The sequence below is a fragment of the Puma concolor genome, chromosome A1 (genome assembly GCF_028749965.1).
Source record: "Puma concolor isolate L17-30 chromosome A1, mPumCon1.1.hap2, whole genome shotgun sequence".
Taxonomy (NCBI): domain Eukaryota; kingdom Metazoa; phylum Chordata; class Mammalia; order Carnivora; family Felidae; genus Puma; species Puma concolor.
The window spans coordinates 123196223-123223130 of NC_141667.1; the positions used below are offsets into that span (position 1 = coordinate 123196223).

General features: G+C 47.6%; 1 long non-coding RNA gene across 1 annotated transcript in view; it reads right to left on the minus strand.

Moving 5' to 3' along the window:
- LOC147584403 (uncharacterized) overlaps positions 1-26908 on the minus strand; it is a 104603-nt gene that overhangs the window by 51949 nt on the left and 25746 nt on the right. The window contains exon 2 of the long non-coding RNA XR_015249400.1: positions 23504-23676. This is a non-coding gene — a long non-coding RNA (uncharacterized LOC147584403). The remainder of the gene's footprint in view (positions 1-23503; positions 23677-26908) is intronic.

Consider the following 26908-nt stretch of genomic DNA (forward strand, 5'->3'; position numbering starts at 1 on the left):
TAGGTTATGGCTGTTATTATTTATTTATTCATGTATTTTTTATTAAACAGGAGATGTCGGCCTAATGAGCAAGAAGCCCAACAGGCTCTGAGGGTGGAGCTGGGGATAATGGGGTGCTACACACACACACACACACACACACACACACACTATCCCCCACATGCACACAGGATCTCCTCTCCAGCTGTAGGGGACGACCTCAGTGGCTTGAAGTCCCTAAAGGCTTTCCTCTTCCAGCTCCCTCCCTCACCACTGCACCTCTGCCTGTGCTGGAGGGCCCCCCCAGCACACATCATGTCCCTACCCCATCCCCCTATCAGACTGGGACAGACTTTTCTCTCTCCTCTCCAGCCTTACCGGGCTCTGCGGATGCTAGAACCAGAGATGGAGTCTTGGAAGGGATTCTCCTTAGAGAATCCTCTTCCTGTACCTGACCTTTTAATATCCCATTTGATCCCCAATTGACCCCCCCCCCAAATTCTTTACAATTGGTCAGAACCCAGTTTAGGGTCACACATGGCATCTGATCATTATGTGCATTAAATTCTTTAAGATGATGCATTCTCCCCGCTTTTTTTTTTTTTTTTCCTGGCCACTGACCTATGAAACATTCAGATCAGTTTCCCTATAGAATTTCCCTCCTTCGAGTGTCTGGTTACTTCCTTGTGCTGGTTTACTTCCTGTAAACCAGAAGTTAGATCTAAGGGCTAGAATAATTCAAGTTAAATGTTTTTAGCTAGAACACATGTGAGGTAATGTTATTTACTTCACTTTGCATCATGTCAGAAGACACATAATATTAATCTTTCCACCATTAGAAACACTCAGAGAGACACCAGCTGATGATAGTTATGATTTTCTTCCCACCTTGTTTCTAGAAAATAACATTTGTGGGTTACCCTGGCTCCAAACAGATGTTGATTTCCCCATCAACCATTCTCCTAATGTTTTTTAATGCTAGTCCATAATCTTTGCCTGATTATGGATTAAAAATGTTTTTCAATGTTTATTTGTTTTGAGAAAGAGAGAGAGTGAGGGAGGGGCAGAGAAAGAGTGGACAGAGGACCCAAAGAGGTCTCTGCACTGACAGCAGAAAGCCCGATGTGGGGCTCGAACTCACGAACCATGAGATCATGACCTGAGCTGAAGTCGGACGCGTAACCGACTGAGCCACCCAGGCGCCCCTGATTATGGATTTTTAAAGATGAGAAAACTGAATTTCAGATTGGGAAAGTCCCTCAAGCTCACACAATGAACAAACTAGGAATCTGTCTAGTAGTCAAGTTTTTGTCCTCTTTCCTATCACACTGAGTCAGGTGCACATTAGGTGCCTCGTACACATTTAAATGAAAATCTGTGAGGAAAGGGATTCCCCTCTCTGTAAACTAGTCTGACCAGAAATGGAAAGGCCCAACCCTACTCCATGCCACTAACAATAGTGCCAATGAGGCAGCTTAGCATGGGCCATGTGGTAGCGTGTACTAAAATTAGCTTCTTTGATCCTCCCAACAAACCTGCAAAGTATGCATTATTACTACCATTCCCCCCATTTTACAGATGAAGAAACTGAGACCCCAAGAGGTAAAGTAGTTGCCTAAGGCCAAAGAGTTAGTGATTAATGGAGCCAGGATTAGTTCTTATGACCCTAAATTCTGAGCACTTTACAATCATCCTGATCTAGCCTCTCAAGCTGGTCTTCCTCCATCTTGAGACTAAAGAGTAAAACTAGCAAGAGAGTCTCTGCCTTATGTGGGCTGATACTGACGCTGCTGACAGTTCTGTAGCCATCTGTCAGCATTAACCAGGGCATCAGAAGTTCCCTGGGTCTCTTCTGCTGGCCTCTATCCAAGAAGCAGCTCTCTCCAGCCCATGAACTTGCCGGAATCTCACCTGGTTCCTCTAGCCCCTTCACCCAGTTAACCCCTTCCACACTCCATCTCCCCGCCCCCCCACTGTGCCCACTCTAGGGCTTAATGTCCTCATCAGAGTCCTTTACACTTGCACAACAACCCGCAGTTTATGAAACACTTCCTTTTTCTCATCGGAGCCCCCACAACTATTCTGTGAAGGAGGCAGGGATTATGGGCTCCATTTTACAGATGCGGACATTGAGGCTTAGTGAGGAAAGCTCTGGGCCCAGAGTTGCCCTCCAGTCAGCATTTTCAAAGAGGGATCTCAGTGCTCCTGCCATCTCAGGACCAACCCCAGAAAATTATATTTTGCTGCTGTTTGGAATGAGAGGCTTGTCTCAGGCCAGGGCAAGGGATGGGGCTGTGGCCTAAGCTCATCTTGGCCTGGAGCAGGGGCCATGGGGTCAGCTCTGTATCTTCCAGCCCCCTCAGGGATCAAGTCTCTGAAATGTCACCAGCACCCAGGGCATCCTGGGAAATGTCAACAAATGCTGATTTAGGTCTCTTAGTGGAGGCAGAGTCACCCTCTACCATTTCTCAGGAGCAGAAGCCAAAGAGCCCTTACAGTGAGCCCAACCCCACCGTTTTATAGTTGGAGGAACTGAGACCCAGACTCACAGAGCAAGCTGGTGGTTTTTTCTCTGGAAACACTGAGGGTCACTGATGGATGTCCACTCACCCACCCTATTCCTCATTCCCTCTTACTTTCTATCTTCCTCCGAGCTTGGAGCCTGTACCCCTCTGAGTCAAGACACTGATTTCCAGAAGCCAGAGAAGAGGGAGGGCCTGGGGAGCTGTTCAGGACTGTGGGCTTGGCATTAGGGGCTACAGTATGGAGAATAGTTTGAGCCAGCACCATGCAGGCCTCTGTCCTCCCCACCCCCTCACTTCACTGACACCTGGACCAGGCTCTTCCAGAAGAGAGAAAATAAAGGTCTTGCTGAATGGCAGAGCGTGGGCTGACAGTAGTCTCCATGTGCTCTGGGAACCTGCCAACCTCTCCAGCCCCAAAGTAGCCAGCACTCCTGCCATCTCTCAACCTCCTCTGTGGGAGCCCGTTGCTTCATCATTCCTACACCCTACCCAGGCAAGGCTGCTTCTTGCCTCAGCCCAGTTAGTGCTACTAAGGCTCTGCCCATTCATTTTCACCTTTACCGGTGAAAGGACCCCCCCCCTCCCATCTCAGGGACTCCTCCCTAGGGCCTTGGGGAGTCTGGGTCCCCTGTTTTCAGCTGTGGAGTTCACAGACTTTCCTGGCCCTCTCCTACTTGTAGTATACGGTGAGGCTGTGTCCTCTCTGTGCTGTGTCTGTCTCTGTTTGCACTGAGAATAGCGAAGGGAGGGCCTGTCTGCATTTGTGCTTATCCTCCATACTTGCCATATCACAGGTGCACAGTCACTGAGGAAATAAATACTGAGGTCCCAGATCAGGCCTGAACATTACTTGATAGTCTGCATTTCCACCCTAGAACAATTTGCAGTTGGTCTTCCCCATACAGACTATAAGATCCTTGAGTGCAGAGATCATGTCTTCCTGATACACTTCTACATCCTTAGTGATTAACTCAGTACTTGGCCCACAGTAGGCACCTAATAAATCTTCATGCATGGGAATATGTAAATGGATGGGTGGACAGATGGACAGACAGACAATGGATGAACACCAATGAATGAATGATCTAGGCAGGTTATTTTTTTATCCTCTTAATATGGTGGGAAAATGAGACAGAGGATGGAAACCTGGAAAAAGCTTCCCAGATGTTACATGGTGGAGTCAGGATTTTAATGAAGGAAAGCTAGCCCAGGAAGCTTGGACTACTGACAGGGAGTAAGGTGACAGAGGTGGGGTGGGGGGGTCGGATGGAAAAGCCTCAGGGCCGAAGGCAAGGCAGAGGGAGCCTCTGCCCAGGAAGAAGGACTTTCCTGGAATTATCTTGCTGCCAGATGGAGAAGCAGGGAAGCCTAATTGTTTTTTTCAGTTCCAGGAGCTGGGTCCATAAATCATGACTCCATTTAAGACAGGGGTACCTCCTCTCTGGAGACCTAGGTGTGACTTGATGTACATTCCTAGTGACATGGGGAGGCTTGCAGCCTCCATATGTAGGTGCCCATGCCACCCTTGCCCAGACTAGAAGGCACCACTCAATAGGGCCTGCCAGTCTGCTGCTGTGTGTGAGGTGTGCAGCCCTGTAGGAGGAGCAGGTGGGGGAAGGGGCCCAGGAAAGGCAGAGAGCCCAGGAAGGGGTAGAATGGGAGAGTGGAGAAGGCTCTAATAGCCTTCCTTTGGTGAAGTCAATCTCATTTACCATTTATTGAGTGCCAACCTTATGCCAGACACTGTGCTGAGCCCTCGGACCCTCAGGATGGCTCATACGTGTGTGTGTGCGTGCGTGCGTGCGTGTGTGTGTGTGTGTGTGTGTGTGTGTGTGAGAAAGAGAGAGACAAAGAGAGAGGCAGGCAGCTACAGAGACAGTAATCACAACATGGGTGATAAGTGCTTGAGAGGGATGTACAAAGTGCTCTGGGAGCTCAGAGCACCAGGCCATTAATTCTTCCCCTTAAGAATTTAAGGTGGAGAAAGATTTTGGAACACTTCACAGAGGAGGAGGTGTTTTGGCTGGATTGGGTCTTCTCAGAGGCTGGAAGAGGAAGGGAAGGGTATTTTAGGCAGGAGAGCATGTGCAAAGGCAGGGGCTATGAAAGTGGAAGGAGAAAACTTGTGTATGACTAGAGCAGAAAGGAGGCAGGAGGAGAAACTGGACAGTGAGCCTCCGGCCAGCATTTGCGAGGCCATGAATGGTCCTACTAGAGAGCTTGGACTTGATCCAGTCGTGGGCAAAGGGGAGCCATTGAAGAATTTTAAGCAGGGGTGTGACAGGACTAGATTTGTGTCTTAGAAAGCCTTCTCTTGGGGGGGTAGAATGAACCAGGACCGTGGCCAAGGGGCAGAGAGAAGGGAATGGATTCTGGAGTTATTGTGGAGAAAAATGGGCAGGACGTTTTCCTTCCTAGGTAATTATTTTGGACTTTCCTGCCTTTCTACCCAGGCTCCATGTTTCCCTGCGGAAGGAGCTGTTCCCTCCTTTCTCTGTGTCTGGTGCAGACTTCGGCATTCACAGAGCTGAATTACAGGGTCTGATTGACTGACAAGAATGGAGCAGTAGAACTGGCTCCCAGTGGCTGGGGAGTCCTGCTCTGAGGATGAGCTGGTGACTTCTCTCCAATTCAGTCCACAAGCCCCAGAGCAGGGTGAGGTTTAGCCCAGGCCTCTGGGGAATGTCCATGAGGTCCTACCCTCCCTCCCTTCCCTTCTTTTCCTTTCCTCCCTCCTCCTCCTCCCCAGAGCCCAAGCCTTCTTGCTGGGAGGCTCTCAGAGCTAGCAGAGCTGTGGATGAAATGGTTCGGTGGCTCCAGCCCAGCTGCTGCCATGGCAACCAGGCTGCCTGCCAGACCCACAGTCAGGAGCAGACCCAGCATCCCTGCTGCAGAACTACAATTCCCAGAATGCAAAGCACCTGGGGCTAGAAGAGAAATCCACCTCTTAGATGGGTATCCAGTAAGAGTCTTCCAACTGGAAAGAGGACACATATGAGCACCACCAGAGAAACACAGTACAGAATAGGGGAATCTGGGGGGTCAGAAAGCAAGGCATACTTCTGGAGGGAAGTCTGGGAACCCCTCCTTAACAGTGGCCCACTGGACAGCCCAGAAAAAGGCCAATGGCTACAGGAAAGTGCAAAGGCTGGCGATGGGTACTTAGTCTTGGTTTTGCCACCAACCTGTGCTGTTGCTTGAAAACTGTCTTTCAAAAACTACTTCTCTTGATCTCCACTAGCACCTTTGTGGTCTGAGCCCAGATGGCTGCAATGCACTACTTATTGGTCTTTTTGCTTCACTCAAGCCCCTCCCTTCCTTCTTCATACTGAAGCCTGAGTGACCTTTTCAAAATGCAATTCTGATTATATCACTGCTGCCTGTGCCTGCCCCCCTGCTGTTTAAACTCTTCAGCATTTAAACCCTTTGCTCTGAGAAGAAGAAAAAAATCCCTTACCTCACCTGACAAGGCCCTGCATGGTTTGGCTTCTGCCTGCTGTCCAGCCTCCCCCTTCACCCCACAATTCCAGACCTTCTGGATTTTAGTTCTTTGTAGAAGACATGCTCCTTTCTACCACAGGGCCTTCACACATGCTTTTCTGTCTCTCCAGAACACCTTTTCCTCTACTGTTGCTCCACCCACCCATCTCCATCTCAGAGAAATACCGCCTTCTTAGGAATTTCCCTGACCCACTTAACCCAACCAGATCCCCCTTTTGTGTACCCTTGTTGCCACCACAAACCTCTACAAAGCACCTGTCACAGTTGCATACAGTATTTGTATGATTATTTGACAACCATCTATCTCTCCACCAGATTGCAGCCTCTGTGAGAGGAGGAAGAGTGACTTTTTGTCTACCAGTGCATCTTCAGGGTCTACCACTGTGCTTGACACATCACTGATGCTCAAGAGCCATTTATTGAACAAGTTGCTCTGTTTAAGCCGCAGTCTTCCCAGCTGAATGTCCACTACATGCCAGGCCCTGTGAGTGTTGGTGCCAGGGATATGGTAGTAGACAAGACAGGCATGGTTCCCCCTACCAGGGAGCTCACAGTCTAGTTGGGGGGAAGATAGACACTGAATACATAATGACGAGAGAGCTGAGTATTGCAAGTGGTAGAGGATGTAGAGCTGTGGTAGCACAAAGCCAGGACATCTGGAAAGGTCCAGCAAGGAAGAGAGGTAGGATTATCAGATAAAAGGGATGGAAGAGTATAAAAGAGCATTGCAGGCAGAGGGAACAGCATGAGTAAGGGTGCTACTCAGGCAGAAGAGATCCTGGAGTGCTTGAGGCATGAAGTAAGGCCAGAGTTGCTGGAGTGTAGAATGAATGGAAGGTGGTCTTAGTTCCATCTATATGCCTTGATTTTACTAGGCAGAAGTGGCACAGAGTGAGCTACCTTTTCAAACTGGCTGGCCCTTGTGTTCCGTACTCCTCCCCCTGTTCTCAGACCCAGGTGGAGGTCCAGCATAAACATACCCAGGCTATTCCACTGCTCAGGCACACTGTCCTTTACCTCCAAGAACCCACTGCTGTGTTTCAGGTGTCCTGTGTGGGCCATGCCTGTGTCTGGTATGACGGGGCTGTGACATTTGGAGTGTGTGTGTGTGTGTGTGTGTGTGTGTGTGTGGAGGGGGGCATATGCTGGGGAGGCAGTCAATCAATCCTGGAGCATACATTGCTGACAAGTCTAGAAGAGGTCTCCTGAAGAGGCAGGGAGCCTGGCCTGGAGCTTGAGGGTGGTCTGCTCAGCTTGCTTGGGAAATGAAGCATGACTTACCAGCTGAAGAAACATCAACAGGTTAGGGAGCAGAGGCCCCTGAGCATGGGGCAGGGAGGGGTCCTTTTCCTCCTCACATCTGTTGCTGTCTTCTTCTTCCTCTAGGGTCCTGGGTCAGGTGGGGGAATTGTCCCCAGTAGGCTCCCCAAAGGAAAGGGAGCTTTTCCTTTAAACTTGGGGGCTCTCAAAGAAGTAGCTCCCAGTGTATATGTAGAATGAGGTGGCAACTTCCTGGAAATAATGGAATTTAGCTTCTTCATTCCCCTTGCAGGTAGTGCAACAACCATGCATGCATGTGTGTGTGTGCGCGCGCGCACACACACACACACACACACACACACAGCAGCAGCATTAGCAGCCTAGATCCCTGGCTCTGCTGAGACCTCCCTGGAGCAGGAGCCTTCAGTTCACCCATTCCCCAGAATAGTGTTTCTCAAAGTGTGAACTTCAGACCCACGGCATCAGATCATGTGGAGTACTTGTGAAGATGCATGTTGCCAGGGGGCTCTGATGCAATGAATCACGGACCACATTTTGAAAAGCTTGCTTTTGGAGGATACCTAATTCTGTCCAAAGAACTAATAAAGCATTCCCTTCCCCAGAAATGTCTCCTCAAATCCAGCCAGGGATGAAATCCTTGGCAATTCCATCCTGGATCCGTGCCAGGAGGACAAGCCAGCCCTGGCCCTTCAGACCTTTCACCTCACACAGTCAATAATATTTAGGAAAGACCTACTAGGTGCTAGGTGCTGGGGTCCTGAGAAGAACATAGCAGCCATGAATCCTGCCCTATGGGTCTTCTAATTTAGGGGTGAGGACAAATATTTTAAAAGCAAATAAATAAATAAACAAAATAATAGTGGTAAGTGCTCTGAAGATGATAAAACATAGCTATCAAAGAAAGTGCCCAGGGGACCTGTTTAATTCAGGGGTTTAGGGAAGGAGGCCATCTTAGTTCTTGTGGAGAACAGGGTTCTTAAAATGAAAGAAAAAAACCTTTCCTCTCCTTTTGCTACTTTTTTTTTTCTTTCCTCTTGTCTTTCTTCTCTTTACCTCGGCTTGGCTCTGTTTCTCTGGTAAGACTCCCTCTTTGTCTCCTTCATTCTCTCCTCCTCTGCTTCCCTCCCTCCCTCTCCTATTGCCTCCCTCTTCTTCCCATCCCACCTCCTGCTCTTCTGCTCCCTCCAGAGAAATGGAAGAAACCAGATCCTTCTGCCTCTCAGGCTAGCCAGCAGTAATTGAGCTGTGGGCTTGCTCAGCAGATGGCCCTGAGACCAGGGCTACAGGAGGTCAGAGGGGAGCTGGAGGTGGAGGGAGAGCCCGAGAAATGGGAGCAGGGAGGGGCCTAGGGAAGGAGAGGGCACTCAGAGGGGCTGGAGGTGGCTGCTGAGCCAGGTAATCTAATCATGGGGTGAGTCATAAAGATCACTCACTCCCGTGCACAGGACGGCCTATGAAATCACATTAATTTGAAGAGGGTGTAAAATCCACGGAGAATTCCCCTCTCTTCCCCACACACATGAAGATAAACTGTCTTCAGCTTCCAATATGATCTTACAACAGCTTGTCAGTGACAAAACAGCCTCAAATCCTCCCATTTATCAAACGGCCAATCCTGTTAGCAGCTTAAAAGAGACATAATTACCTGCGGCCTTTTGTGTGATTCTTTATACTAACGCCGCTTCCTTCTTCCTGGCAGCGGTCCAGAACGTGAGCTCAGAATTCATTCCTGGTGACTGGGGAGATCATCAGAGATGTTAAAGTTGGGGGACAAGAGCAGATGGTTGAGGTGGGAAGTTGTGCATTGTGGGCAAGTCTGGGCTGTGTGTTAGCACCACGGACAGAGCCACGGCTTGGAGCCTGGGAGCAGCAGCCTGGATGGTGGGGTAAGGAGGAGCCAAGCCCAAAGAGTGTGGGCAGAAGCCGGTGGGCCAGCTAGGAGCCTGGCAGGCATCTCAAGGACTAAGTTTCAGCTGCCTTTACAGAGCAGTGGAGACTCAGCGCATGGCACGTCAGCACTGACAGTAGGGACAGGATGTAGAACAGGCTTGGCCTTTGGATCAGTAATTTGGGGAGACTGCCCCACCCTCAGGTAAAGCCAGGAGCTCCCTCCCTCTTTGACTCCAGTGTGGCTGATACATTTTGATTTTCCGTGACTTCAGACTCTGCCACACTGCCATTGGGGAGAAGAAGAACGTTCCCAGATAACATTTACTGAATGCTCACTATGGGCCAGGTCCTGTTCTAAGCATTTTGTACATGTCATCTTAATTAATGTAAACCTCATGAAAATCTGTTCTATTATCCCATTTTATAGGTGAGGAATCAGAAGGTAAGTGAGGATAAGTCACATATCCAAAGTCAACCAGAACTAATTCAGACTCATGGTCTGCAAGCTGGGCTGTCTACAAGGCAGTCTTTGGCCATGATGAGAGATCAGTTCTGTGGCTCTGGGTTGGTGTCTCTTCCTCTCCACACTTCGTGCTATTCTTCAGCCCAGTCAAGGCAGGTATCTGCTCTCACTGCTTTGGGGAGAGGGATGGGAAAACCACGTGACTGATCTTTCCTTCCATGAGAAATAAGACATCTGGAACTGGCTTCTCTCTGGCCAGAGCTGCTCTGCAATTTCATATCTTCATTCCCCCAGCCCCTCCCTCTCTCTACTGGCCCCAGGGCCCTCACCTCTACCTATTTCAAGAGGCTGCCTCACCCCTCTCCTCTTACTGCCCACTGCCAACCACCTACTTGCTACCAGCTTTCCCCACACTCCTTTCCATTTTCCAGCAGGCCCAAGGGAATCCTCTCCTGGGAGAAAACCATCAGAGTCCATTTGGAAGCCAGATAAAGGGGCAGACAGTGAGACAGACAGCAAGAGACAGATGAGAGACAGAACAAAAATGAATTTTGAAGCGCTGTTGAGTTAATGATTGTGGTCAAATCCTATTGAGAGATAAAGCCAGGATTAGTAATCTGGGGGTATCTTCCAGAATTTCTAGAACTCAGCTTTAAGTCAGTTGGCTCTCTCTGCTCACCAGCCCTCCATCCTCACACCTGTCCTCTAGAACTCCCTCCAAGACCAGCATCCTTTTCCCCATCCCACCCAGCCTCAGGGCATTCATCACTTGGGTTAGTGATTTATCAAAGACTCCGACAGTGTCTGTTGGCAAAAATCAATCTGTGAAGAATGGGACCAACTCAGGGTCCCCTGTTCTCCTGAGCCCCCCACCATCAATCTGCCCCAGAGTAACTCCATGGCTCTGACATCACCACTGCCCCCAGCCTCACCCCAGCCTTGTTTGGGTCCTTTTCTGTTCTTAGAGAGAAGGGAGAGAGGGAAGGAAGAGAGAGGTGAATTAGTGTCTTCTCTTAGATGTTTATTTTGTTGTTTTTAAGCAAGAAAGTCCCAGCTCTATTAAACGCAATCAATAGTTGGCCCAAGAGAAGCTTCCCTTCTCTGAAACATTTGAAATCTGGTCAAATCATTTTGCCCCAATACAAAGTAATTTATCAATTTCAAAACCCTTCTAATCAGTAGAGACTATGGAGTTCCCACTCCTGCCATCTTCAGCTGCAGTGTGCGTACACACACACACACACACACACACACACACACACACACACTGTGCACAATGCACAAACTCCTCTATTCTCTCTGGACCTCCCCCCTTCCTCCTTCCTCCATCTTACCTCCCAGGGACTACAGAATGTCCTCCCCCTCAGCTCAGCCTCCAGGCTGGGTGCCATCCTCAGTGTCTCCAGCCCAGCCTGTGTGCTTCTGGCCCAGAGAGACTATAGGCCCCTGCAGGTCTGCTATGCTTAGCCCTGGGGACCTGGAGGTGGGCATGTGCCCAGCCATAGAGGACGGCTGAGTGCACTTCTCTTCACCCAGGTAAAAAACCACGTTAAGGGATTTCTGTTTATAAACAGAGCCCAGAACTGGAGCCAGTGGGCTGGGAGGGGCCTAGAGCCACCAAAATCATTCCCTAGGACCTTGGCTCTGGTCTCCAACGGGGCAAGCAGGATCAGCTGTCTGGAGAGGGGTTTGCTGGCTGAACCTGGGGATGATGTCACAACACTCTCCTGCCTCTGAAGCTGCTATTTTTGCCCTCGAGGACAGCCTGTGTCTAAAGGGAGAATGAGACAGTAGTGAAATCACCTTGCAACTCACCCTCACGCTCCTGGGGAAGAGCGGCTAGAGCCTTTGCCACTCCATTATATTGGATTCTCGGCAGGTCTTTTGTGGCTACCAGCTGCAGTGGCCAGATAGGCCACTGACCTTTGTGGGGGGCACCTACTGAATAGTTGATTCAAATGCTCTCCCTACAATGGACTCTGCTCATTGCTCCCTCAGAGAGCGACTGAGGAAATTGTCTCAGCGAGCCAGGGGCCTGCCCCACAGGGGAACTCAGGAGCACAGATGGCACATAAGCTTTCTGAGACCTCTATCACAGAACAGTCAAGCCAGGGGCCTTACTCTGACCTTCAAGGCTCTCCATCAGGCCTAACCGAAAACCTTCAACAGACCTATAACAGCATGCCTAGGACTCTGTAAATATGTGTGCAGTCAATGAATGTGCTGAACTCCCTGTGTAGTTCTGCACCTGTCTTGTGCCTCCTTTCCCCAAATCTATGCCAGCTCTTCTAGGCCTAGGCCCAATGGTTTCACATCTCTTTGGAGCCCTTATAGTTCCTCACCTAGGGCTCTGCACCAAGTAATATTAAACTAGAGTGAGCACAACGCTTATGGTTTATGAGGCATTTTAGTATTAACTGTCTATTCTGCAATAATGCTGGGGGTTAGCTATTATCTTGTCTTACACTGAAAGAACCCAAGGTTCTGTAGACCAAAGGCAGGCTGCCCCAAATGTGCTATTTTGGCATACTAACTATTCAAAATAAAAGTTACTTACAAGATAGTGCAGGAAGGACACTCAGACCCTCCTCTGTCTCCCTGAAATCAAGAAATATATATCCCATGTGAAATGTACCCTCTCGGTAGAGGTAGAGAAACATCCTTACCACCAGAGATGAGAAATTTAGAGCCGAGAAGACTACATAAACAACCCTTGTAACTTATTACCAATTTACTAGCCCGGCCTAAATTCTGATGAGAATTCTTTACTAATTGAAGCTCCCAAATCGGAGTTTTCTTTTTCCTATCAACTCCTCACAAATGTATTGTCTCTTTGTCTGAAAAGTATAAAAAACTGCCTGTCTCGGTCATTTCTTTAGGTCTTAAATTCATTATTTGGCCTCCCTGCACATGTAATAAGAGTTTTCATTTTTCCTCCTGTTAATGAGTCTCATGTAAATTTAATCCTTAGTCCAGCTGGAAGACCTTGAGGGCAGAGGAAGAATTTTTCCTTCCTTTTACTTCAATGCAGTGAAGTAATATGTCCCAAACCACACTGAAAGTAAGTGATAAACCTGGGATGCCATTCCAAGTTCTCTGAATCCAAATCCTAAAATCTTCCACATCATTCATTCATTCATTCACTCACCATACAGATGTGGAGCATCCTTCTTATGGCAAACATTAAGCCTTTTTCTATGGCAATCTAAAATCAAGTGACATCCCTTTTCCTTAGGTTGGGAAAAGAGAGACTTCAGGGTGAAGTGCTTTGCCCAAGGTAAGACAGTAAATAGGAGATGGAAATACATTAAACCCAGGCCTTCTGATCTTAAATCTGGAGTCTTCCACATTGCACCACACTGCAGATTCATCAAGGGCTTGCTATATGCCAAACGCTATACCACAGTCTTCGCATTTGGCATGCTTCTGTTAGTATTCCCTTCTATATGTGAAGAAAACAAAACTTTGAAAATTACGGTATTCAGAGGCCAAGCTGGGATTTGAACTCTGTTTCTCTGACTCCAGAATCTGAGCTCTAGGTTACACTGGCTTACTGATGATGATAAAAAAACTCATTACACATCCAAATAACTGATGTTTATTGAGTGACTGTTGACAATAGATATAAGGTTCATAGCTGTAAACTCTGGACTTCCAGGCTGGCAGCTGGCCCCTGGCCCATACTATTCCTCACAACCACCTCTGTACCTAATAATAACTGCCCACATTTCCTGAGCATTCACTTCATGTCAAGCACTGGGCAGGGCCCCTTATGTGCACTCTCTCTTTGGGTCTACATCACAGATATAATTTTCCTCATTTGAAGGGTGTGGAAACCAAAGCTCAGAGAGATTCAATCATTTGTCCCTGGCCATACAGCCTATCAGAGAGATATCGGCGTAGAAATGTCATCTCGTTTTTCCACCTTGCAAGCCATTTGGGGACAGCCCTCTGATCCTAGCTCACCACTATGACTGTACATGAGGATTATAAATGTCATTTCCCCAGGAGTTTGGGGAGAAAGTAGGAATATGGCACCAAGGGCCACTGCAGCTGGAGGGAGTCTTCAATGCTATAGAGAGTAGAAAGGCACATAGATCCGAGACTAAACCCTGTTGGGAGAAGTGTGGTGACTGACACTTACTGAGGAAGTGACTGAGAGAACAGCTGACTTTGGGGAACTATAGTGCCCATTACTGGCTTGGATCCCCCAACCCCACCCCTCTGAGGCTGAGGACTGCCCAAGCCTCCTCCAGAAGGGGCCATTCCTCTACCCAGAGAATGGCTGCAACATGAACCAGCTCCAGCCTTGCCCCGATTGCTTCCCACATTGATGGATGAAAGTGCCTCCGCAAATTGGAAAAATAACTAATGCGCTACTCCCAGACCCTGCTGCCTGTGAGTGGAGGGGGCACTCCACTTCTGGGTTAGCCCAAGAACTGGGAGGAATCAATCCCCTGAATAACAACCCAAAGCAGCAGCAGGGAGAGGCTCCCAGCCTGGTGGGGGTGGAATTACATTTCCTACAGGGTATTCTCGGTGTCGCCTCTCATCACCATAATATTTACATCAAATGCAAAAGGCCTCTTTGGAATAAAACCCTGAGGTTGTAAATGCCAAATCCAAGAATGTCAGCAAATGCAAAAGATCAGGTTCTTTGAGCAGCAGTCTCTCCCTTCCCACCAGTCAATGCCTGCCACAACCCCCTGGGGTGACTGGGTGGGCTCCTGAGCAGCCCTGAACCTAGGCCAAGATCGGGAAAGGCTGGGAGCATGCAGGGAGCTTAAGGGTACCCAGCTCTGGTCCAGAGATGGCAGGCAGCCTTGTCTCTTCCACCTGGCTTCATGCAAAGTTTGAGAAAATTGTGTTTACACATACTTCCTATGAAGAAATGCAGCCAGGTCATCTCATGGACAGACAGGTGGACTCTCTTCTATGGGGAGAGCCTTAGGGATCAGTCTGCAACCCAGCATCATAGTTTACAGCCCAGTGGCCAAGTTCTCTTCCTAGTGGGTCCCCTTGCTCCTCTAGCTGCCTCCTTGGGGCCCAGGAAAGCTTTTCTGAGGTCATTTGTCCATCAAACATTTATTGAGCACTTACTAAGCACCAGGCCCTGGGGATACAATGGTGAAAGGAAGGAGCTTCCATTCTAGTGGGTAACACACAAGGAGCAAGTTAACATATAAATAACTTCAGATGCTCTGTGCTCTAAAGAAAAGAAAGTGAGATGAAGGGACAGAGAGTGACTGAGGAAGGCCACAGTTGCCTGAGTAGTCAGGGAAGGCCTCTCAATGAAGGAAGGTGGTATCTGACCTGAAGAATAAGAAAGAGCCACCCCATGAAGATTTGGAGGGTAAGTGTTCCAAACAGGGGATCAACAAGTATAAGAGCTTTGAGAGGAGAGTGAGCACACAGTGGGCGGGGGTGAGGTCAGAGGTGCAGGTCATGCCAGCGGTGGAAAGCAGAAGGATTTCATGCAGAAGGCACCAGGAAGCCATGGGAGTGATTTAGAAAGGGGACAGGACTATATGATTTACATTTTTAAGTTCTGCTCAGATAAGAAAAGTCTTGTTTGAGTTCTGGTTTCACAACCTATTCACTGTGTGATCTTGGGCCAAGTTCCTGCATTATTAAACTTTAGTTTCTTTAAGAACTTCCCGGGGAGTCAGAGGATGACATGAGCTAACATGCACAGTATGTCTAGTTCAGGACCTGGTGTCAGTAGGTGCACAATTAATGTCCCACCTTGTGTCTCTCCCACTCTGTCTTCCCTCTGAGCCCTAGCCCAGGCCCCATCTCTGTGCGGCTGTACACACTATGTGCATCCAGGGCTTAGTGGGGTGCCACCCCTTAGGTGACGAGATGAGACTGCACAGGGATGCTCCAGGGGCCACATGCTGCCAGTGGAGTGGCCAGGATGCCTGGGCACATTTGCATGCAGAACTTCTGCATCTCCATGTCATTCGCTGCACCAGTAGGGCAGACACAGCATCCAGGAGAAAGGTCACCAGTGCCACCTGAGGATGTTCCTCTACACTCATCTGCAATCCCCCCACCCCTTTGTGCCTAATCTTTGACTCCAGTAGTTGCCTGAGGAGGAATGAGAAAAAGCAACTTGTGGGAGCAACTGGAGGGAGCAAATGATAAAGGGCTTTGTCAGGCAGTAGGAGATTAAGCCAGGGCTGAGAGCAGAAGGGGTGACCCCCTCTCCTCACTGGAGCTGGGCTCACACTGCATCCAACTCCAAAGTGGGGAGGGAGTGGCAGCACTGAGAGAATCCCCCAGCAGTTGCCTGTGTAGCCACTTGTCCCCCTGACTGTCCTCAAGAGACAGGGCGCTTCTCTTCCTTTCCTCCCTCCCTGCACTGGGCTCCACAGAAAGGATGTGATGAGGTTAATTAATTGCTTGTGGAAAGTTCTTTAGAAGGAGGAGAAGGAGCAAGGGAGCCATCATGTCTGGGAGCCAGAGGGTTCTCGACACAGTATTAACAGTGAAGCCCTTTCAGCAACAGTAGAGGTTGGGAGGGTGGGGACAGCAGAGTGGGGGTCGTGACAGTGGCTACAGGCAGGCACAGGAAGATAGTGGGGCAGCAGAGGAAAAGAACGTGGGAGAGGTCTCAGAGAATAGCCTCAGGTAAGTCTCCAATCCAGGAATGTTTGGGAAGCCCACAGGAGGGAGTTGGTTGGGCAGGGATTTGTGGGGGCCAAAGTTAAGCTCCCAAAGTTAAATGTTCTTTGTCCTGTCAATTCCTCACAAATTTATTGTCTCTTTGTCTGAAAAGAATAAAAACCAAAGGCGCCTGGGTGGCTCAGTCTGTTAAGTGTCCAACTGCTGCTCAGGTCATGATCTTGAGGTCCGTGGGTTCAGGCCCCGTGTCGAGCTCTGTGCTGACAGCAGAGCCTGGAGCCTGCTTCGGTTTCTGTGTGTCTGTCTCTCTCTCTCTCTGCCCCTACCCCACTTGCACTCTGTCTCTCTCTGGCTCTGGCTCTGGCTCTCTCTCTCTCAAAAAATAAACATTAAAGATTTTTTTTTTAAGTACAAAAACTTTAGGTCTCAAATTCATTACTGGGCCTTCCTGCACACATAATAAAAGTTTGGGGTTTTTTCTCCCATTAATGTGTCTCACGTAAATTTAATCCTTAGTCCCACTGGAGGACGTTGAGTGCAGAAGAAGAATTTTTCCCTTCAAGTAGCAAGGCCCAGGTTGAATCAGCCCAGGGTATGAGGCAAGGAGGAGAAAAAAAACATAACCCAAGCCACAGGTGCATCCGCCCTCCCTTCCTACCAGCTGAGCCTGATGCCAGGAGGCCTCCACCATGCCTCCACTCCACTCCCAGCCCTGAGCCTTGGGAGATCTCCCTCTTTTAGAGATCAGCATACTTCATTATCCATGAGAGGCCCTCCTTCTGCCCATCCAGCTTCTCAGAAGCTTGTGTAGCTCCAATAAGTCCCCCAATGATATCCTCAATTTCACACATAGGCCCACTATTCTCAGCATCTCCACCATACCCAGAGGCATTAACATAGGGCAGGCTGGAAACAGGCAGAGAAAGCTAAAACTGCAGGAACCCAGAGGGTCCTGAATGAGGTTCTGAACAGCTCCAATTCCTTCAACAGAACCTTCACAGCTCTCCCTGGGTACCCTTTCCTCCCATTCCCACCCACACCACCATCCTGCTGCCATCTTCAAGGCTTCATTCTGAATGTGAACATGTGAGGGTTGGTGACTCAGGTAGCTTAGATTACAAGCTTCCCCCAGAAAGCACCAGCCTCCACCCCTCCCATCCTGTCCTTAACACTGGCTCCGTCTGTTCCACCAGTCCTGTCAAGGACAGCCCCCCCTGCAATCTGACCATGGCAGCAGCTGGCAGGGCCCGGGGCTGCACTTGACATCCTGATCCAACCATATTCTCGGAGAGGAAGCAGGTTGAGAGTTCCGCATGCTTGCACACACCTGCACATACCATGCACACGCTCACTCCCTCAATGTCAGCCTAGACTAGAGAATTGGTTCTCCAATTTCCTGGGTCACAGACCCTCTGGCCATGATGAAAGCCAGGCACCCTCTCCCCCGGAAGATGTGTGTGTATATACATATATACACACATATATATTGCATATCTTATCAGGAAGGCCTGGTATAAGGGTGGCCCGTCCTCTGATTCCTCCCTTCAGTAACAATCCTTGTCCAGGGCTTGGGGTTCCCCTAAGAAGATATTTTCCAGGGAGGTGGGGATTTGGCTAAATTGCTGGATACCCTTTTATTGGCTGAGTTTTGGGGACTCCCTGGGAGCAGTGTCAGGGGGGCTGGGCTTAGGGGCAAGAGGAATCTGAATCATCTCCAAGGACACTTCCAGCTTTCAAACTTGAGGACTCTGCACTTCTGTCCACACATGCCTCCTGCCCACCAAGGCAACCCAGGATCTTCTTGAACCAGGACAGGTGAGCTCTGAGCTCCCAGTGTTTATTTACCTGAGTCATTACACAGTCTGACCGGGGTTTTGCCATCTCCAGTGAGCAACAAGCATGTAGACAAGGAAACTGGGCTCTGCCTGGCTTCAAAACTTCCAGAGATTGGGCACAAACCCACTGCTTTGGGTAGAATGCACACCTGGAGACCACATACGTGCACTGGCATGTAAAGCACACATACACAGTTCAAGCCACACACAAACTATGCAAGAGCATGCAGAAACACACAAATCATAAAAACAAGATGAAACATGCAAAACTCCAAAAAGCATATACATGAATACACAAACTGTTCACATACACACAGTCATGTCATACAAACACACGTTCATGTTCTAACATGTAACTTCCATTTCCACCTCCTAGAGACTATTTCAGCTCTATTCAACTTTCTATTTCTCTCTGCTATGTTCTCTCTGTAGTCTGTTCACTGTGACAGAGTCACTCTTCCGTCCTTTTCCTCATCTGGCAGATCTCTAGTTAGCCTAGTAAGCCTCTGTATTAGGGCTTTCCTAAGCCTGCCATAACAAAGTGCCACAAACTGGGTGCCTTATAACAATGAAAATTTAGTTTCTCAACAGTTCTGGAGTCCAGAAGTCCAAAATCAGGGTGTCAGAAGGATTGATTCCTTTTGGGGGCTCAGAGAGAAAATCTGTTCCATGACTCTCTTCACTTCTGGTGGTTGCAACTCTTGACATCCCTTGGCTTGTAGACACATCATCCCAATCTCTGCCCCTATAATCACATGGCCCTCTTCCCATGTATGTGTCCAAATTTCTCTCTTCTTATGACAACACTAGTCTTTGAAATTAGGGCCCAGCCAGTATGACCTCATCTTAACTTGATGATGTCAACAAAGACTCTGTTCCCAAATAAGGCCACATTCATAGGAACTGGGGATTAGGACTTGAATATATCTTTTGGGGGTGGGGGACACCATTCAATCATCAACAGACTCTTAGCCAAATATTTCCTTTTCCTTTTTAAAGATTTTACTTTTAAGTAATCTCTGTACCTAACGTGGGGCTCTAAGCCACAACCCTGAGATTAAGAGACATATGTTCCACTGAGCTAGCCTGGTGCCCCCCCCCTCCAAGTTTTCTTTTTTCTATGAGTCCTTCCTTGACCTTCTCCCTAGACTGGGTAACGTAAGCACTCCTGTCATGTGCTCCCCCATCACAACACTTAGCTCATATTATTGCTATTGCTTCTTTAATGGTCTCTCTTCCCAGCTCTGAGGGGCTGGGCAGTCTATTCCTTTTACTTACCATTGTAAGTCTAGCACCTGGGACAGTGCCCAGTTGTGACAAGGTCTCAATAAATGCTTGTTGAATGAATTAAACCATTTATACACACAGTATAAATATGTTAATCATATTCACATGCTTAAGGGCATACTGTACATACGTGTACAGATATATAAATCAAGCATATACACAGATACATGAAAACTATATGCCCATACAAATCCAGGCCTTGAACACAGTCCAGCAAGTTCTAATTAGTCAACCATTAATGGCCGAGTTCCAAAAAAATCCAACCCTCTCTAAGTGCACTGGGAGAGGCAAAAAAGGGTCACCAATGGTCTCCTGTCCTCAAGAGACTGACAGACTAATTGGAAAAACAAGACTAATATATGATGAGCGATGGTATAGTATTTCATTCTATTTTGTGAGCTATGAAGGCTCAGAGGAAGAAGCTCCATGGGCTAGAGTAATCAAGGGAGTCTCCTTGGTGGAGGTGAAGGTTGAGCTTGGCTCTCCTGTGTGGGTAGGCTTTAGACATAATGAAGAGAGAAGAGAGGAAATAGCATGTGTAAAGGCACAGGGGCCCATTCATGGGACCAATTTAAGGGGAGGATCCCATGCTAGTAGCTGGAGTATTGTGGGGAGATCCAGATACCAAAGCTACCAATGTCAGGCTAAGGATCTCCAGTTTCTAATGGCACCAGGTAGTTCAGTCTCTTCCTGCCAGGTGCAGGGAGTAATTTCTCCAGAGTCCTGTGACCCGGGCTTCAAGGGGCTGAGGGTAGGCAGAGATATGCTAACTGTGTACCTCAAGCCCTGAGAACATGGGCACCGTCCCTGGCAGGGCTCCTCTCTTCCCTCAGAAGTTGTGGCAGGCAGCAGCACCTGCTGGAAGAACAGTGTCAAGCTGAATGACTGGTCCCTCCACCCATTCCTTCCCTGGGAGAGGTAAGTGACAAGCTGGCAGAAAGCTTCAGTGATACCTTTGTTGGCAAAGCAGCCCCTGTCAGCCACCAGTGACAGGGTGGGGGCGGGTGGCCAAGGGGTAGAGAGAAAGGCTCGCAAAGCTCCCTCCCAGGCCCTGAGCCCTGACACCAAAAGTCTCCTAAGGGACAGACCATGCAGTAATGAGGAGCCACTCAGCAAGGAAGAGGGGCCACTGTGCCTGCCCTCACCAGGGAGGGTGGAGAGATAGTGAGCTCTTTCTTTTGGTACTGGAAGAAATGATAGTTCTTTCAAACTGCAGGGACAGAGAAGGGCTGAGCCTGGAGCTTGAGAAGCAAATAGAAGGCTTCTACTACATGACAGACCTCCTCTTTCACTTTAAAATTGTCCATTTCTTAGGGACAGGGAACCAGAGTGGTAGTTGTCATGGGAGTATGGAGAAGCCACTAAGAAAAAAGTGGAGACTGCCAGGAAGAGGAGAGGAGCTAGCATTTCAAAGATGGGAAATCTGGCCTGAGCACCTTTTTACTGTAGACACTGTCCCTGTCCCTTCATGTGCTGCTCAGAAAGACCCCCACTAGGGCAGAGGAAAGAGTAAGGCAAGCTCTGTATTTGGAAGGTGAAATGATTTTCTTGAATCTGCAGGATAGGGTTCTAGAAAACTATTCCCTAGGTAGACCTGGGTCAGTCACTGGAGAGCATCTGGGCAACCAGGTGGAGCTAGAGCCAGAGGGCAGTAAGGGATGAACACTCACTGGCTTCCGGGCATCATCTGTGGCCACCTGCTCTTCAGTGACACTGGATGCAGCCCTCACAAAGCAAACAAGAGGATGGTAGGTAGAATCTGAGGCCAACATTCTGGGCTTGCTTTAACGTGGTGCAGGGTGTGTATAACCCTAGATAGCCAAGCTCCTGGAGACCCCCAGAGTCCCCCATAAGCCTAGGAATGCAGAGCGCACTGTTGACCTTCTCCTCCTCTCTAGAGAACCAGTTTCCCAAGTCATAGCCTGGACGGTGAGATTGGTGGGGATGGGGTGAAGGTTGTCCTAGATGTCACCTTCTCTTCTTCTTAATCTGGTCCAGACCGCCCTGCTCTCATGGCTGCTGGGCCCCATGAGCCTCTGTGAAAACCCATTTCCTCTCCATTCAATGATACAGTCCCTCCCTCAGACTCTGACTTCTGTCCCACATCCTGAGCATTTCTAGGCCAAAACCTTTAGCCACCAGGATCACAGAAGCCTGCTGGCCCTGCAGCTCCAAGCAGGGAGGAACGCTAATTGGCATTAACAGAGACCAGGCCAGCAGCTCACAAAAGATCCTCTCTTCCTGACCAGAGTCATGCCTGGGGCACAGCCAGCTTCTGGTGTGTCTGCTCATGGGGGGAGGGGATCCTTTGGATGATGGCAAACAAAGAGAGGGGAGTGCCCCACTGGGACTCTCCTGCTGGTGCTCACATACACTCAGCAAGAACATGGCCCTTCTTTCTGTCCCTCAACACAACTCCTCAGATAGTGCAGAGCACACTAGCAACTTTGACTCCTTGAAGCCCACCGTATGTGCTCTTCCTAATCTGATCTCACCTGGAACAAAAAAAGCTCTGAGGTCAGACTGCCTGCATTGATATTCCAACACCACACTTAATATGTGTGACTTAGACCAAAACATGGTACCTCAGTTTTCTTGTCTGTGAAAAGGGAATAATACTACCTAACTCACTGGGTTGTCGTGAAAATTAAATGCTATCCAGAAAAAGCTCTTAGCATGGTCCCCAGCATGTAGTAAGCACTCACTCAATAAATGGTAATTGCAGTCACACGATTATGGTTATTATTTCTTGGACTCATTTCCCTTTGTTGTAGAAAGTTCCCATTTCAGGACTTCACCATTGAGCATAGAGAATTAACAGGGCAGGCACCCCAGAGAAATTTGTTGAACAGATGGAAGGAAAGGAGGGAGAGAGGGCAGGAGAAAGGAAAGCAGATGTATTTGTATTTGTCACAGGTAAAACCCACTTTATGAGCGGACAAGAAAGACTACCATTCAATACTCCATCTAATAGACGGTCTGTCACTGCCTAAAATTTCACCAATGTTGATTCATTCTTTTGAGTAAAGCACTGCCCACTTCCCACTGGTCTCCTTTAAGATGCAAACAGTCACATTTTAGTTTGAATGACTGATGAGAAGAGATGGTTTGAGGCACCAGAGCCTTTGTGGGGAGGAAAAGAATTTTGACAAGAAAGGTGCCAAAGGGATCATACAATTTTGCAGGAGGCTGGATCTAAGAAAATTGAGAGCAGGACACTGCAATTTCCCTTCGTAACAGTTCAGATGTAACTGAACCTCATATGCAAGAATGTCTTCCTTGTCTCTGTCCTAAATCCTTCATGCTATGGATTATAGGACAAAATGGTCAACTACTTCTCCACATTATAGGCCCAGCACAGAATGTATGACTGTATTTGTTCCTGAAGGTTTTCTTTTTCTCCAGGTGTGAACTATCCACATGCAATCTCAATCCTAAAGTGATTTTCATTTACTGGGGAAATTTGAAGACTATCTCTTGCCAGTCTGAGGTTAAACACAGAGGAAAATCTAAATGCAATTTTCCTGTTTGAGAAGCAGTTACAATATTTTTAAGCAATTGAAGCTTCAAAATTTCAAATTCAACATGCAGTTAGGCCTCCACCACAGGAACTACAGATTTTGCAAAGTTTACAAAACAGTGGAATATCTCAGAGGCTTTTCCCAAATGCTGAATCTTTGAGTGTTTCATAAATGAAGTTGTTCTGGGAGACTAGGTGCAGTTTTACTGCTGTTTGGCTTTTGGCTGGGGCCTTTTAAAGCAAATGTTACATGGGGAAAGTGTAAGAAAGGTTCTATAACAAAGTGTCAGAACAATAATATATTTTAATAGCATTATTTATCAACATCTATTGGCATTTGGAATTAACAAACACTCTGGTCCATACCCATCAAGCATACATAATAAATTTAAAGGGCTTGTCTTGCCTTTGGCACAGTGAAGATGACCCACCTAGGATCCTTGTGTCATTTTGCAGAGGCAGACTGTTGGGGGTGGATAGAGAGAATAGACACAGAGACCATAGCCAGTTCCTACGTTTTCCCTGGCCCATTCCCCAGGCCTGGAGAACCCAGTCTGCTTCATGAGTTCTCCCCAGGTCTTCTCATGAAACTCACCCACTACAGCAAGCAGACAGAGGGCTCTGAAGACATGTGAATCACACTATCCTTATGTCCATCAAGGCAACCAAAGGGACAGCAGTAGGGGACCCCTCTCCATAGCCACAGTTGACTGGACCATTACCAGGAATGTGGTAGATGATCCATGGGCCAGGAACCTCTGCTGGGGCCTGGTGGGAGGAAAAAGGTGACTTGGGCCAATCAGATTTTCTCTTCAGGAAATCTATATAGACAAGCACTGTAACAAAGAGACTCATAGAGCAGTGGCTTCAACAAGACAAAAGATTATCTCTTTCTCATATAAAAGCCCAAGTGGATGCAGTAGCTCTGCTCCACAAAAATCCATAGGAACCCAGGCTCCTTCTATCTTGTTGCTCTGCCCCTCTGGGCGTTACTCTTATTACACCATGACCACATTCCAGCCAGAAGGCAAGAAAATGGAAGGAGAACACGGGCTTTCCTTTTAAGGGAACAACCCAAAAGTTGCACACATCACTTTTGCTTATATCCAGTTAGCCAGGGGTGCCTGGGTGGCTCAGTCCAACTCTTGGGTTCGCTCAGGTCATGATCTTGAAGTTTGTGAGTTCAAACCCCACATTGGGCTCTGCGGTGACAGTCTGAAGCCTGTTTGGGATTCTCTCTCTCCCTCTCTCTGCCCCCTGTCCCCAGTTGCTCTCTATCCCTCTCTCTCTCAAAATAAATAAATAAGCTTAAAAAAATCCCATTGGCCAGAATTTCATCCCAAACCACAGCTAATTGCAAGGGAGGCTGTATGGCCAGCTAAAAACTTCTCCCACATTAGAAAAAAAGGAGAATGGCTATTCCAGGACAACCAGGGGGCTTTGTCACCGTGTCTGGAGAGTGTTCAAAGATGGAGTTAACACTGAGAAAAGACAGATGAGAAATGGCGGGGATGTCATTGAGGCCTGCAGATCCAGCCATGCTTAAAGCCAGTTCTATTGTATTTTTGATTTGTCAGTTATATCAGCCAATAAATTCCTTTATTTTTCTATTATTATTATTATTTATTATTATTATTATTATTATTATTATTATTATTATTATTATTTTGTTTAAACTAGTTGGATTTCAGTTTCCAGCACCCAAATCTAAAGAGTTCTGGCTAACTCATGGCAAGATCAGAAGGTAAAAATTCATAAGGAAGAAAGAGGACAAAGGTACAATGAAGGGAAAGCCAAAGTCATGAGGAAATAGAACCTTCAAGACAGAGAAAAGCAGAAGCCAGAAGACATAGAGAAAGTACAGAGAGTCAGTAGCTGGTGACAAGGCAAGCAGTGGACACACAGAGAGAGGCTAAGCTGCCTGACCAACCACATCCTCCTGCAAGGGTCCTTCCTGTGAAGCTACTGTGAGGTTGAAATTACTTTCTAGCTCAATTACAATGTATGGAAAGTTGTATTATTCTTCAAAATATTTATCCTCCCTCTTTTGGGTGCCCTTTCTAAAGGGGGAATACACTTCCCACTGATGTCAGGGTTGGCATAGGATTTACTTTGACCAATAAGATGTGAAGGGAAGGTTTACGACCCAGTGGGCTCCTTTGTTGGCCTGGGCTCCAGATTGAAGAAAACATGAAGCAGAGCTGCAGCTGACCTATGACAGACATGTAACATAAGGGGGAAATAAACATTTCTCATAGGCCTCTGAGATTTGGGAGTTGTTTGTTACTGTAGCATAACTTAATGTAAGCTGACTGATACACAATGTCTATAGAGTCTGTATTTACTGCAGTTCCTACTGATCTTGAAATTTCATATTTTCAGGTACATACTTCCTTGTAGTACAGCTTTTTCTCTCCTAATAACCAAGAGGTCTATCCGTGAAGCCAGGAATTACAAGCCTACATTTCATGATCAAGTGCTCCTTATTACCAAGTCCTTTTCCAATTCTTTTTCCCCAATAATTCTGGTAGCTCCAAGAGGACATGGGACAGGTCTGATTATAATAAAACTGGGTAAGTGCACAATGTAAGTAATTTCATGTTTGTAAATTGTATAGAATTTTTGCAATACAAAATCAGAAATGGATCATTTTAACAACGCGGACTTCTCAAACTTAAGGACATTGTAGGTTAGAATACATGCTGCACTGGTGACGACAACAATGATGGTGACAAGAATTCATACAGCACTTTTATATTTCCAAAGCGTGTCACATATCTGCTTGCTTTAAATTCACAATAGCCTGTAGATTTTATCCCCATTTTACATATAGGGAGACTGGGGGTGAGAAAGTTGAAGAGACTTAACAACCTATGGAGCTGGCACCACATCTCCTGGCTCCTTGTCATGCCCCTTCTCCCCTACCTGTTGCATTAGTCATAGCAGGCACCCCTGGCAGAAGAGGAGAGCACCCACCTCCATGACAGGTGCTTGGGAAGGGCAATCAGGGACACTGTGATTTGAATAAATAAGTGAATGCATGAATATATGACTAAATGAGTGGATGGATGGATGATGAATAAATGGATGAGTGGATTGATGGGCAGATAAATGGCTGGATGGGTAGATGGGTGATGGCTGGATAAATGGCTGGCTGGATCTCTCTTGTATGGATGGACAGGTAGATGGATGGATGGATTTCTGTGGTCTAAGGGAAAAGACAGTGGGGTTCTCCCAGAATCTGGAAAGCATGCACACACATTCCTAATACTCTACCACCAGAATACTCTATACTTGGCCAATATCTTAATGCTTCTTGCCCAAGCGTCTTAATTCTCCCTCACCCCCAAGAAACTAGAATATGTTTTACCCACAAGTTTGTCTATTGCTACTTTACAACCGATTAGCTATGTTCACTTCATTTCTCCATGCCTCAGTTTCTTCACTTGTAAAATGGAGATGAAAATAAGACCACTTTCAGAGGGTTGTGTGGGAACACATAATATATAGAGATCATTTAGTAAAGTGCCTCACATATCATAAGTTCTCTATAAATAATAACTATTATAATTATTATTCCCTAAAGTTTAGGATGGTTGCCTGTGGAAATCAAGGTAAGTCCCCAGAATCATTCCATATTGTGATTACGGTCTTTAGCCCTTTTTCATTAGTGGTGGAATCTGTAATAATACAATAACCTTTATTTTATTACACAGCCCTTGGAAATTGAGGGTTTCATCCATGTCAATTAATTCCTTCGCAGCCCACGTTGGCAGTGACAATCAGAATGTCAAAATGTCTCAGAGGATTCCTAGGAAATCTGAGGCACTTCACGATGAGCCTGCCCGGGCCAGAGACCAGCCGGAGTGAATCCTTAATGCACTTCACAGGAAGGGGGACTCTTCCAAAATGCTAATACAATCAACCTGAAAGGCAAACTTCCAGCTTCCTGCTCAGTGATCAGACCTGCGCTCCCAGAGCTGAGGTGCTCTCCACAGAG